Genomic DNA, 12,500 nt, shown 5'->3' with positions numbered 1-12,500 from the left:
ACATGTACGCACAGACATGTGTGGCACATTTTAACATGCACATACGCAAACACCCATGCACACACGCACTCTGGTGTTTCACACACACGACAGACACACACACACACACACTGACATACACATGCATCCCTTCATAAAGATATACTTCCCTTCTTTTTTTTCTCATGATCTCTCCGTCACACATGCACACAAAAGAAAACACAAACGTTTTAACTAGCATGAAGGCACATAGTGTGGTGAGTAATTTTTAGGTTGTGAAATTCAGGATAAAACCCCACCTGTCTCGGTGTTTCATTTTGAAACACCGAGACAGGTGTTGATCACACACAGTGTGATTTTATCCATGCGTAGATAGCTCCGTCTCTTGCAGGTGCACAGATAGGCTGCGCTAACCCAGTGCAGGAAACGCTGAGCGGGAAAAAAAGAAGAAAGAGAATTAGAATTCAAGCAGCGCACTGGACCGTCGAAATCAGTGTCAATGTGTTTGTTGTGCCGTCCTCCACGGCTTTAGTTAATGATACACCCCCGTCTCCTTCTTGAGGAACCACAGCTCCAGATGATGGGCTTTAAGCCTCTCAGGATGGCAGGCTCTGGGTAGTCCTCAATGTCAACAATCAACCGGAAACACTCTAATCTTCCCAAACATAGGAGGAGATCCATGACGCACATTTCCACACGGCGCCGTAGAAAGTCAATCCAGCGTCGCTGACTCTAATCCTGAGCCTACCAAAGCACTAACTAACCTGAAACCTAATCCTAACCCAACCTCACCCTAACCTTATTAAAAACCCTCCACTTTAAGAGAGAATATTAATTATCTTTTTAAATCAAGGCTCTTTTTATGCTCTAACGTTTTTTTTTCCCTAATTCTAACCTACCCCAATCAAACTCTAGCCTTAACCTAACCTCTCCCTTACCTAATGTAATCCTTACAATACCCAACTATGACAAACTAAAACATACGCATACCTCTATCCATTAACTCTGATCGTAATTGACCATATTTCTATTCTACCTAGCCGCACTTAATGGCTGAGAATGGTTTGAAAGCACTTGCTTCTCTTCCTCACAAATGCTACGTTGGTTTGTGATATTTGACATTGAGGCGATACAGCAAAAGGTGATGAGGGCAGGAGAGACATCTCTATTCATTCCAGCTTGAAGGAAAGACTTCTAATAGCTCCATTATTGGTGCAGAATTCCACACAAAAGGCCTGTGGTGTGAGCCTTAACCACCTATGACACAGGGAGAATCATGAACAACAATGCAAGAGTCCAGTATTAAAGGTTGAGTGTGAATAATTTAGTAGCAACAAGCAGGATGCCCGTGGCCAGCAAGGAGGTCACCGAGGTTCGGACCTCGCTGAGAGCCAACAATAGAAATGGAAACTAAATACAAATGTATGAAAACACCAGCGGGTGAGAACTTCTCCGCGATGAGTGCAGGCTTCATTCAGTTTAGACTTGCCTTGACCAGGACCTCACTATTTTTGACCTCAGAGCCTGGCTACGGCTCTGCGTAGAATGCAGGCAACTGGATTATGGATTTTTCTCATTTAGAAAACATGAGACCACACACCTAAAGGTAGATGAAGATATATTCAACTGTTCGTTGGGAAAGATGCAAGACTGCCACAAAAGTCATCTGTATCAGGAAAAATGTGCCACTTGGTATTTCTATTTATTTTTTTTGATCGAAGCGACATCAGGTTTTAAATGGTTTGAACCATCACAATCTGACATCGTCACCATCAGGGGCGCCGCTAGGGATTTTGGGCCCCATGAAAAGAATGAAACTTAGTGTCATTATTTTTTCTGTATTATAATTTCATCATCATTAGGGGCCTCTCTGGGCCCCCCTCCATCATGGGCCCCTAGAATCCGTCTCCTTTACCCCCCCTTTTCGGCGCCCCTGGTCACCATAGTCACCATGGTGACCGTACATGTAGTAGGGCTTGGTGGAGGGCATGGTGCAGGTTATTGAGCAGGGTTGATTCCAATGTCCGCATCCGCGGAAGGGTTAAGCTTCTCGCACACTAGTTATATAACAAGTTCTGCGAGGATGTGTGGAGCTTCTTCGAGATATTGATGTTGATGGAGGTTGATTTTGCTGTTTGTTTGCTTTTTCCATCAATTGATTGCATTCACAATATAGCTGTTGGTCCCTTCTGTGCTCCTGTAGAAAGTGAAACATGGCAGTGCACCATAGCCCTCTCTCTTGAAGAGGACCTGCCTCCCCGTAGGGAGGCCTCGTTCTCAGGTAAAGTCAACACAACCATTCTTAACTCCACGGGATTACACACTCATTAAAACATACTTATGAAAAATATATTTCATTTCTGCCAATTATATTCTGCCAGATGCCACTAAATTCTATCACACCTTTAAGGCAAACAACAGAAAAAATAGCAAAAAAAAAACAATAATGCAATTTTTTGAAGGTGAGCTGTGCATTTTTGTCGTGAAAAGGGTGGTGATATTCTGCATGAACAGAGGACATAACCTTTCCTTTCTGGTTAACCCCATGGGTGAATTAAATTCCGAATCAACAATGAAACTCAGTCACACAAAAGACCTATTGGTATTTACTTCAATGCAAAGTGTGTGTCTCATCTCTTTATCTCCCTACTGGGGAATAGCTGCATCAATTAGTCATCCATTCATTCAGTATCTCTTTCATTCCTGTATGTTCTCTCCATCAGTGTGCTTTAGTGTTGATCAGTGGTCAGGACCTCTATTAACATTAAAAAATTCAATTTCAAAAGGCTATGGCTACATCGACATCTGTAGACATCTACAGAAACACACAAATGCATTCAGAAACGTATGCAGCAATGACCATAAACAAATGTATTTCAACTGGGATACCATATGTCCACCACTAAGCTCCAATCCACTCTTGAAACTTAAAATGTCCTAGTTACTTTTAAAAGGTGCAGTTGAGCGAAAGAGCAGCATGAGATTAAACACTGGCATTTGTTTATGAGGTGGAGCTGCACTGCAGAAACATTTTTCCCCTTGTCTCAACACAAAAGGGGCTCAATTGAACTCCTATGGCCGTCCTTACCTTGCAGTTCCTCGCAGCAGTGGAGGAAGTTATGAAGGCCCATTATAAAGTCGATCCCATGGCCTCAATTAGATGGGGAGCTAAGCTAGTGTACTCTGTACGATGCTAGTTTACCGGCTGCTGTATCAGGTTACCTCGCCTCCACCGTCTGTGTCTCCACAGTGCCCTCTGCAGGCCTACGATCACACTGCACCTGCTGACTACACCAGTGCTGGAGCCTGCAGCAGTTCAACAGTAATCCAAGGTGATCATCACATTTTGGTTCACTGACCTGCAGTCATAAAAACCGCTTCCCTTTCGGGTCAGGTGACACACGTCGTAAGCATATAGTACTGAACTGGGGTTGCACACAAATACATATGTGCAGTCATACATGCTACGTATCTTCTAGAGAGAATAAAGACAATGTAAGGATGGTGGAGGAAGTCTAGCTACAGGCATGCTCCAGCAAGGCACATAACTCCTAATCTGCTCCTTAATGAAATGCATCAAAAGTCACTGTTAGTCAATTTGGATAAAAGAGTAAAAAAAAATATATATATATAGTAAATTATTTTCTTTTACAGTCGGATTGGCGAGGTAAAACGCATGATCCCTTATGTTTAATATCCTCCATTGTCACTGTGATTCTCCTTTTAATTGTGTGTCTTGCACCCATTTCATCAGCCTTTGTCGTTTGCCCCTTTTCTAAGGTGACTCGACAAAAAACATACCAACACACACACGCACACACACACACACACACACACACATACATACTTACACACACACACACACACACACACACACACACACACACACACACACACACACACACACACACACACACACACACACACACACACACACTGACAGTATACAGACAGACCTACCGGCATGACTGGACTGAAATCGTACAAATATATATCACTGCTGCTTCAGACTGAGTTTCATTCCACCCTAGTGGGTAGAGTATCATTTTATAAGGAACTTTACAGACACTAAAGACAGTAGCCACTTTTTTCCGTCCCCGCCATGGTAATATGGATCCACAGGGACTTGACTGGTGGCAACTTTATTTACATATACAAATTATTCTCCCACTCCTACAGGAAGGAAACATCTCGTCTTTCAGATCCGTATTACCATTCTTACTAAATCAAAAATACCCATAACATTAGCTGCAACATAGGAGAATAACAAGCTGAGTTAGTCATGCACAACGCTGGAGGATAGAAACTTCTTTCAAACAACTTTTTCTGAGTCTTACCAGAGTGTTTATGAATATGAGAAAATGGAGCTTGGCTTATACAGACTTTAAATTAAGACATTATATAGAGTAATGATACTTGGATGAATCCACTGTGTTGTGATGACAGCTTCTATACCTTGGTGGAGTAAGAACTGGTTCAAACCGGCTTGATTGGCATCACCTCACTGCCTTCGCATACGTCCTTGTTTGTGTGTTCATTTATTTATTGTGTTTTTTTTCCCCGCTTATGGAAAAAATAAATCCATTTTTTATATCCAATATGTTGTTCTTAAAATGGAACTGTTACCTCAGAAAGCAAGAAGAGGGGGGAAATGCATTATTCGATTTGTTTGCAAATAGGGACTTGTATAGCAGAATGTATGCCAGACTAGGAAATGCTATTTTTTTCTTTCAATTTGTTATTGCAGGGTAAAGCCTCGTTCCAAAATCATGAAATGTATACAGCAAACAGTAACAAGACGATGGGTTTAGTCCATTCTATAATGTCCCTGTAGACTGGGTTATACTGCAGCCGATCGTGAACCTTGAACCTTGACCCTGACCACTGTGACCAACACAACCCAAAAGGCCAACAAGAGACAGAAGCTTGTTAGCATATCACACAAATTCACAACAGCAAGCAACAACAGCAGTATCAGTCACGCCTGTCGCTCTCCATTTTCTTCTCTCCCTTATGTGTGTCCCAGTCTTTCTGTAGCTCTGCTTCTCTCATTCCCATTCAGCTTTCAGCCGGCAGCTGGAATACCGTGCAGTAGTCCTGTGCCAGGGAAACGTCTGCCAGACAGAATCATGTTTGGTTCGATGTGTTGACTCCGAGGCCCGACCCTGGTCAGCTGAGTGTGAGCATTGGGGTTACGAAGCGATATGAATATCACAACGCCCGCTGATGTAGGTGACTGGGTTCATATTTACATGTGTGTGAATGTGCCTGTGTGTGTGTGCTGGGTGTTTGAATCTTCCCTTTGATAATGTCTCTATTTATTTCTGATTGTTTCTCGACGTTAGTTACAGAGAGGTTAGGTTAGGTTCATTTTCAGAATAATAAGAAGGGCCGTTTTATAACCGTATGGACGTCATGGCAAATACATTTATATTTACACTTACATTTAGGACATTGAGGAGACCAGTTTTATCCAAAGCAACAATAACTACATTTACCAGATGCTAAACGGTACGGTTTTTGAGTGCCAGGACATACAGCATACAATAAGTGCCTGAGATGGGTTCTATTCGTAGATTTAAATAGCAGGAGGGGCGGTGGGGGATAAGGAGGGAGGCTTTGCAGAGTCCAGGTGACCTCTGTGTACCAGGCACTCTTGAGTCTCTTTCGGAAGGAAGCTGGTGAGCGATTCTGCGGTCCTGTCATCGGCAGGGAGCTCGTTCACCATTGCTGCGCCGAAACAGCGAAGGCCTGTGCCTTTGTTGTGCAACCTTTGCTTGCTCTTAGCGTAGCGGCAGCGGGCATCCAGCCGGGCTGTGCAGTCCGACCAACGCTCAGAGGTAGGCACGGCCTGTTCCGTTGACCACCTCTCAGGTCATTCCAACGATCCTCTACACATCTTTCCTTCTTGATATCACCTACAGTGGCATCAATAATACATCTGAAAATACAACATTTATGCACTTCTTCGGTGCCTTGTGTGCACCGCCGATCACATTTCTTCTCTTCCTTACACGCGCGCGATCCCTGCATGTGAGCGCGCACACACACATGCGCCAGGGCACTTGACTCTGTTATAATGTTTGTTATAAAGGCTTATTGTTCCGGGGATCACGCCGGCATTGCGGCGATGAGACGATGAGAAAGATTCACACTGGCTCGCAGGCAGAATATTAGATTTGCCAAAAAGTCAATAGAGGGCTTGATCATCTTGATCAGTGAATAAATATTCTCCTCCTCTCAAAGCTATTGCAGCTCTTGCTGTTGCCTATCACTGGTGAGCTCCCATTTCTTATTTACTCTTTTTGTGCTGACACACACACTCTCTGGCGCCATGTACTGTCTCATATAAAACTGGAAGGCAGCAGATGAAAGTAAAGTTGCCAATAATACAGTGACAGCTCTATTAAAATAGATTACTTTTTTCCCCTCCGCCCCCCAAAAGAATCACCACAAAAAGAATATGCTTTGCGTCTCGGATTTTGCAATAGGCGCATTATTTTTTCTCCCCTTCGGATATCGGGATTCCGAGACGATAAAGATAAAAGTGTGCGTTTGAATTTTGTGATAGATGGATAGATCTGCGTATGCCGAGTTGATGCTGGTTGTTGAGGGCATTGCGAGAGGCGCGGCACTGTGGCAGAACATATTACCGTCGTTACCAGAAACCTGTGCTATGGACGAAGTCACTGACTCTCAACCTTTTAATGCAGTGGCCCACTTATGAGGACAGACTTACAAGGCACATGTAATTATAATCCAGCCTTCGTCATAGAGCAAACTGCTTTCAGGGTGAGGGAGAGAGAGAGAGAGAGAGAGAGAGAGAGAGAGAGAGAGAGAGAGAGAGAGAGAGAGAGAGAGAGAGAGAGAGAGAGAGAGAGAGGGAGAGGGAGAGGGAGAGAGAGAGAGAGAGAGAGAGAGAGAGAGAGGGAGAGAGAGAGCGAGAGAGGGAGAAATAGAGAAGAAAAAAAAGTACGACCATTAAATAATCTCATTATATTAAAAAAAGTGCGTAATGGTTTTAATGGCGAGCACATTATGAAGTTAAATAAAAAGGGCAAGGTCCACGATTCAAAATGCATGGCCTATTGACTCGTTCACGTTCGTAAAACCGTTATTTAACGGTTAAAAAACACAGTTGGAAGTGTAAGCGTAACAGTGGCTTGCATGAGAAAGACAGAGGGAGATGGAAATAAATAGAGAGATAGATAGAGAGACAGCGAAAGATAGAGAGAGACAGAAAGCAATAGAGAGAGCACAGAGAGAGAGTGAAAGACAGAGAGACAGAAATAAATAGAGACATCGAGAGAGAGAGCGAAAGATAGAGAGAGAAATGTATGAGAGGTGTAGAGTTACATAGAGAAATAGTGAAAGACAGTGAGAGAGAGAAATAAATAGAGGGATAGATAGAGAGAGAGGGATAGAAATAAATAGATGGATAGAGAGACAGCAAAAGACAGAGAGAGACAGAAATAAACAGAGAGATGGACAGAGAGACAGCAAAAGACAGAGAGAGACAGAAATAAATAGAGATAGACAGAGAGAGAGCGAAAGACGGAGAGACACAGACATAAACAGCGATAAAGACAGAAAGAGAGACAGGGAAAGAGAGAGTCGAAGTCTTCACAAATCCACAACACTAAAATCCCTTGTGCATGGATTGCGTTGGGGGGGTTTTTCTCCACATCGTGGTTCCTCTCTCCGAGCCCTCTTGAGCAGGCATAGCGCTGGAGGGCCACCCTATGGAAGACTGCTCTGGACTGGGGCGGTAAAGGCTGGAGCCAACCTTCCGTGACAGGCCTAACACAGAGGTGGAAGAGACGGGCACGGCCAAAGGACCAGCAACCAGGAAAAGGAGGGATATGCTGTCTAAGTAACGGGGAGCGATTGAGCTCCCTGTTTTAGTGATACAGCCAAGCCTTCTCCTCAACCCCGCGACTCACCTCCCATACACATGCCCCGCCATCTTGTGTGGAGCGGCAGCCTCACTGGTTCTTCATCCTACTGCTTCTTCCAACTTCTTTGCCGTCTTCCTCTTCCTCTTCTCAGCCCGTGCCCGTGTGCGTCTCCATGCCTCTATTCATGCCCGTTGATGTTCTTCTCTCTTCTACGCGCAGTCTGGAGTATTCTCAAGCATATCTGGCTATTCATCTATCTATCGATCCATTTATCTGTCCCTTTGTGTCGTCTGCTCTCTCTCCCTCTACTGCCTCTATACCTACATCTATCTATCCATCTATCTGTCCCTCTGCGTCGTCTGGTCTCTCTTCCTTTACTATCTCTCTACCTCCATCAATCTATCCATCGCTATGTTTCTGAGTCGCCTCTCTATTTCCTTATCTCTATGTTTGTCTGTCTGTCTATTGCTTTACCTTTGTCTACCTATCTCACTGTTTATCTCTCTCTCTTTCTCTCTACCTTCCATGTATAGCTCTGTCGATCTACCCATCTACGTTTTGAGTACATGTCCCCATCAACGCTTCACTGTTCTGTAGTCGTGATAAAAGGCAAAGCAGGGGAAACACCCAAAACAAAGTATACAACGGCCATCTTGCTTTCTATTGTTTAATGTTCGTTGACTAGTGGTGCGGGCCGCGTCGGCCATTTAAAATGGGAAGTGCGCTCCGTACCGATTCACTCTCGGAGTCGGAATAATGCATGAGCCACTGCCTCCTGAAGTGACTCGCCGTGTTATTATTGTTTTCCAGAGTCGGCGCAGAGGGAAAAGGACCCGTGCGGAATCTTAAAAGCTAGGGCAATCTTTTACCCACTTATGTGTTTGCTAAATGAAATGACTTCTAATGTGCTGAGGTGGTAATTTGTCAGTCACACCTTGGTGTAAAGTAGCTGAATGCAAGCTGCGGTTCTCTCACCACAGCAGTGTTGTAGTATCGCCGAATAGTACTGTTATTGCAATCACTATGGTATCATTATATCGATATCGTCAAGTATATGTCCTGTCATAACGCAGAAGCCGTAGTATAATGCCACAAAAGTGGAACACAGTACATTTACTATAATATATACCTATAATATAATAACATAATATCACATATCACAATAGCTGTAGGCCTACTATATCACAGTAACAGAACATATACTATAATATCACAGTAGCTGTACTATAATAACACACTACGTTAAAATCACAGGACATGCTACCACAACAGCAGCAATACTATGGGATCAAATGCAGACATTCTCACAACCATGACATTTACATTTAGGGCCTTTAGTAGACACTTATCCAAAACGACGGTTCATACACCCATTCGCTCGCCGACGGCGGGGTCAACCATGCAGGACAACAGCCAGCTTTTCAGCAGCAGTACGGTTGAGACGTCCTTCTCAGGGACACCTCGACACTCGGCTAGGAGCGAACTAGCAATCTTCAGGTTACAGGGCAACCCAGCCTACCTCCTGAGCTAAGCCCACCCCTTCAGAGGTGCTGATGTCCCTGTTACACCGGGGGTTAACCCATCCAACAAATTGATGAGCTCATCGTTTTCCCACCGCATTGTAACAGCCGTGGGCTGCGGTTCTTATCAGCGTCAGTGGAGTGATTTAAGGGCTAATTCCACCGAGGTCATTGACAATTGGTCATCTTTCCAATTAAAGGATATCCCTCAGCATCTAGCGAGGGGTCCGGTGTGAACCTCCGTCATTAATTACACAACCATGGAGCGGCCGAGACGTAGTCCCGGTGTCGTCATGGTGACGACGGCCAGATGTATATAGTCAGATGTAATGCAAACCCCCCCCCCCCCCCCCCCCACACCCAGAGGGTCTGACGGGGGCCTGATGGAGCGTCCTATTAAGAGGTCCAGACGTCTATTGCTTTTCAATTATGGATGGTGATACAGCCGGCCGCAGAATGCATAGTTTGCCCGCAATAATAAGTCCCCGATACCCTGGCTTTAAGTGAAATATCACGGAGCAGGGGGATTGTGATGGGGGGGGGGGGGGGGGGGGGGGGGGGCACGAATAGACTGAAATGTCCCGGGAAGTGATAGATGAGGAGCACGGATGCCGTGAAACGATACGATAGATTTTTATCAAAGCTTGCAAGGGAAAGTACTGCTACTAGATAGGAGCTAAGTTGTAGCGTGTGAGGTTGGAAATGTTCCTGTGTAGGCTGGTTGATGCTAGGTAAGGAGCTAAGATGTATGGTGTGAGGTTGTGAATGTTCCTATGTCGGTTGGTTGATGCTACGTTAGGAGCTAACTTGTAGCGTGTGAGGTTCTAAATGTTCCTATGTCGGTTGGTTAATGCTATATTAGGATCATAGTTGTAGAGTTTGCGCTAAGTTGTAGCGTGTGAGGTTTTAAATGTTCCTATGGCGGCTGGCTGATGCTACGCTAGGAGCTAAGTTGTAGCGTGTGAGGTTTTAAATGTTCCTATGGCGGCTGGCTGATGCTACGCTAGGAGCTAAGTTGTAGCGTGTGAGGTTTTAAATGTTCCTAGCTACACACAGACTCAGAAACACACTCCTGCAGAGGCACACGCAACCGCACACGCACAAACACATACACACAAACACATACACGTACACGTGCACTTACACATGCACATACACACACATGTGCCACAGACACACAAACACACACGTACAGCTCTACGTCTTCACAGCCTCTTCAGTATAACTTTCTGTCGTCAGGTAGCGGATGAGGAACACCTGCCATGGATGGTTTTATGTGAGGTGGAGGCGGTGGGGTAAAGTTATCATTCCCCTCCTTGTCGTAATGGCTCCTGATGCTGCTGATACACAGGGGCTAGTAATGGCATGCAGAACGCCGCCGCTGCCGCGCACGGCCCGCATGATGGATCAAATCTGCCTTTTCTCTTTCATACCTAGCAATTTAGAGTCGTGAGAGGGCACTTGTTGGGCTACACACACACACACACACACACACACACACACACACATATGCAAGCACACCCAAAAACACACACACACACATGCATACACACACACACACACACACATATGCAAGCACACCCAAAAACACACACACACACACACATACATACACACATATAAACACATATGCAGGTACACACACACAAAAACACACACACAGATACACACACACACAGAATTGGAGGTAGGATGAACGATAATGAGCGCATCAATAAAAGACGAAGACACAACATTACTGGTCTCGTCAATCTGTCTGCTGGATGAGAGATCAGAGTCCTCAAAGAGGGTGGGGGGGGGGGTGGGGGGGTGATTTGTAGGCATAGCATGGCTCCTCAGCGTCGCTAAGTGACTGGTTTGAATGTCGGCATGGTGAAGGGAGAAAATTAATTGAAAAAACAAAGTTGGAGTTTCCATCCGAACCGTTTGATGGCCTCCCACAGATTGATTTGAGAACAGAGTATGAGCGAGCTGGTGGAACAGCAGGAGTCAGTGACATTTCTCCCACATCATCAGACACTGCCAGGGCACTGTGTATCAAGATTATTTCCTATTGTTTGTGTTACTTTCTGCCTCCGTCTCCAGAAATGCGAGGTTGTTGGGCCGTCTGTCTGCTACCTAATCCTCAATTCATTGTTTTTTTGGGTAAAAGGATTTCTACACAGCAATGGCTGCAATCTATTCAAATGATTTTAAATCTATTCCCATGATTTTAAATCTATTTTACATGATTACCCATCACATGATGCAATAGTTAATGCACACGTGGGTACACCTGCACATACTGTGCGTGTATTACCAGGGTTAGCCTACCCTTGAAAGAGCCGGTTAAAATCAACAATTTAATTCAATTCAATATTATTTGTATTGCCCTTAATCACCATTACAGTCTCAAAGGGCTTAACAGGCCAAATATTTATGAACACTAAAAAATGAACAACAACTCTAAAGTCTGCAACGTCTGACTGGCAGAGCAGGTGGTCGCGGCAACGAGTGACTACCACAGCGCTTCAGTTGGGGGCCAACCGCTCTACAGCTCAGGGCTGATTTATAGCCGTCCTCCGGTATGTAGGAAAAACGCCGCCACGTGTAGGCGACAGGTCTCCACGTTACCTGTGCAGCGACAAACCGGGGCCCCCGCTCCAACAGTGGAACACGCATGTCAAGGAAGACGAGGACGCCAAGAGTGCTTCGTGTTTTCATTCCCGCCGTCCGCCCTCCAGGACGACTGCTGCCAGTGTCGACGTGGAGCCTGGTGCCATGTTGAAGACAACACGGGGCCGATCGACGACAGTCCATTGGGGCGAGGTTTGCCTAAGTGTTCAGATGTTTGACACATCATCTGCACACCATAAAGATCTCCAGATGTCGTTTGTTCGTTGAGGATGGCGTTTATGCGCATGGCTACCCACGCAGAATCAATGCACACACGTTCAATGCAAAAATCTGCGCACACTGTTTGCATTTATGCAAACACTGTTAATGAATAGCCAGCAAGAGAAGATGTTCTCAATAGATCTCGGCCTTCATGAATGTCACTTTGAGAGGCAGATTTAATCAGGGAAAAAAACGAGAATTTCTACTAATGCTTGTTACAATGCAG

The sequence above is a fragment of the Gadus morhua genome, chromosome 21 (assembly GCF_902167405.1).
Source record: "Gadus morhua chromosome 21, gadMor3.0, whole genome shotgun sequence".
Taxonomy (NCBI): Eukaryota; Metazoa; Chordata; class Actinopteri; order Gadiformes; family Gadidae; genus Gadus; species Gadus morhua.
The sequence above is the reverse complement of the archived record's forward strand: the minus strand, read 5'-3'. Positions refer to the sequence as shown.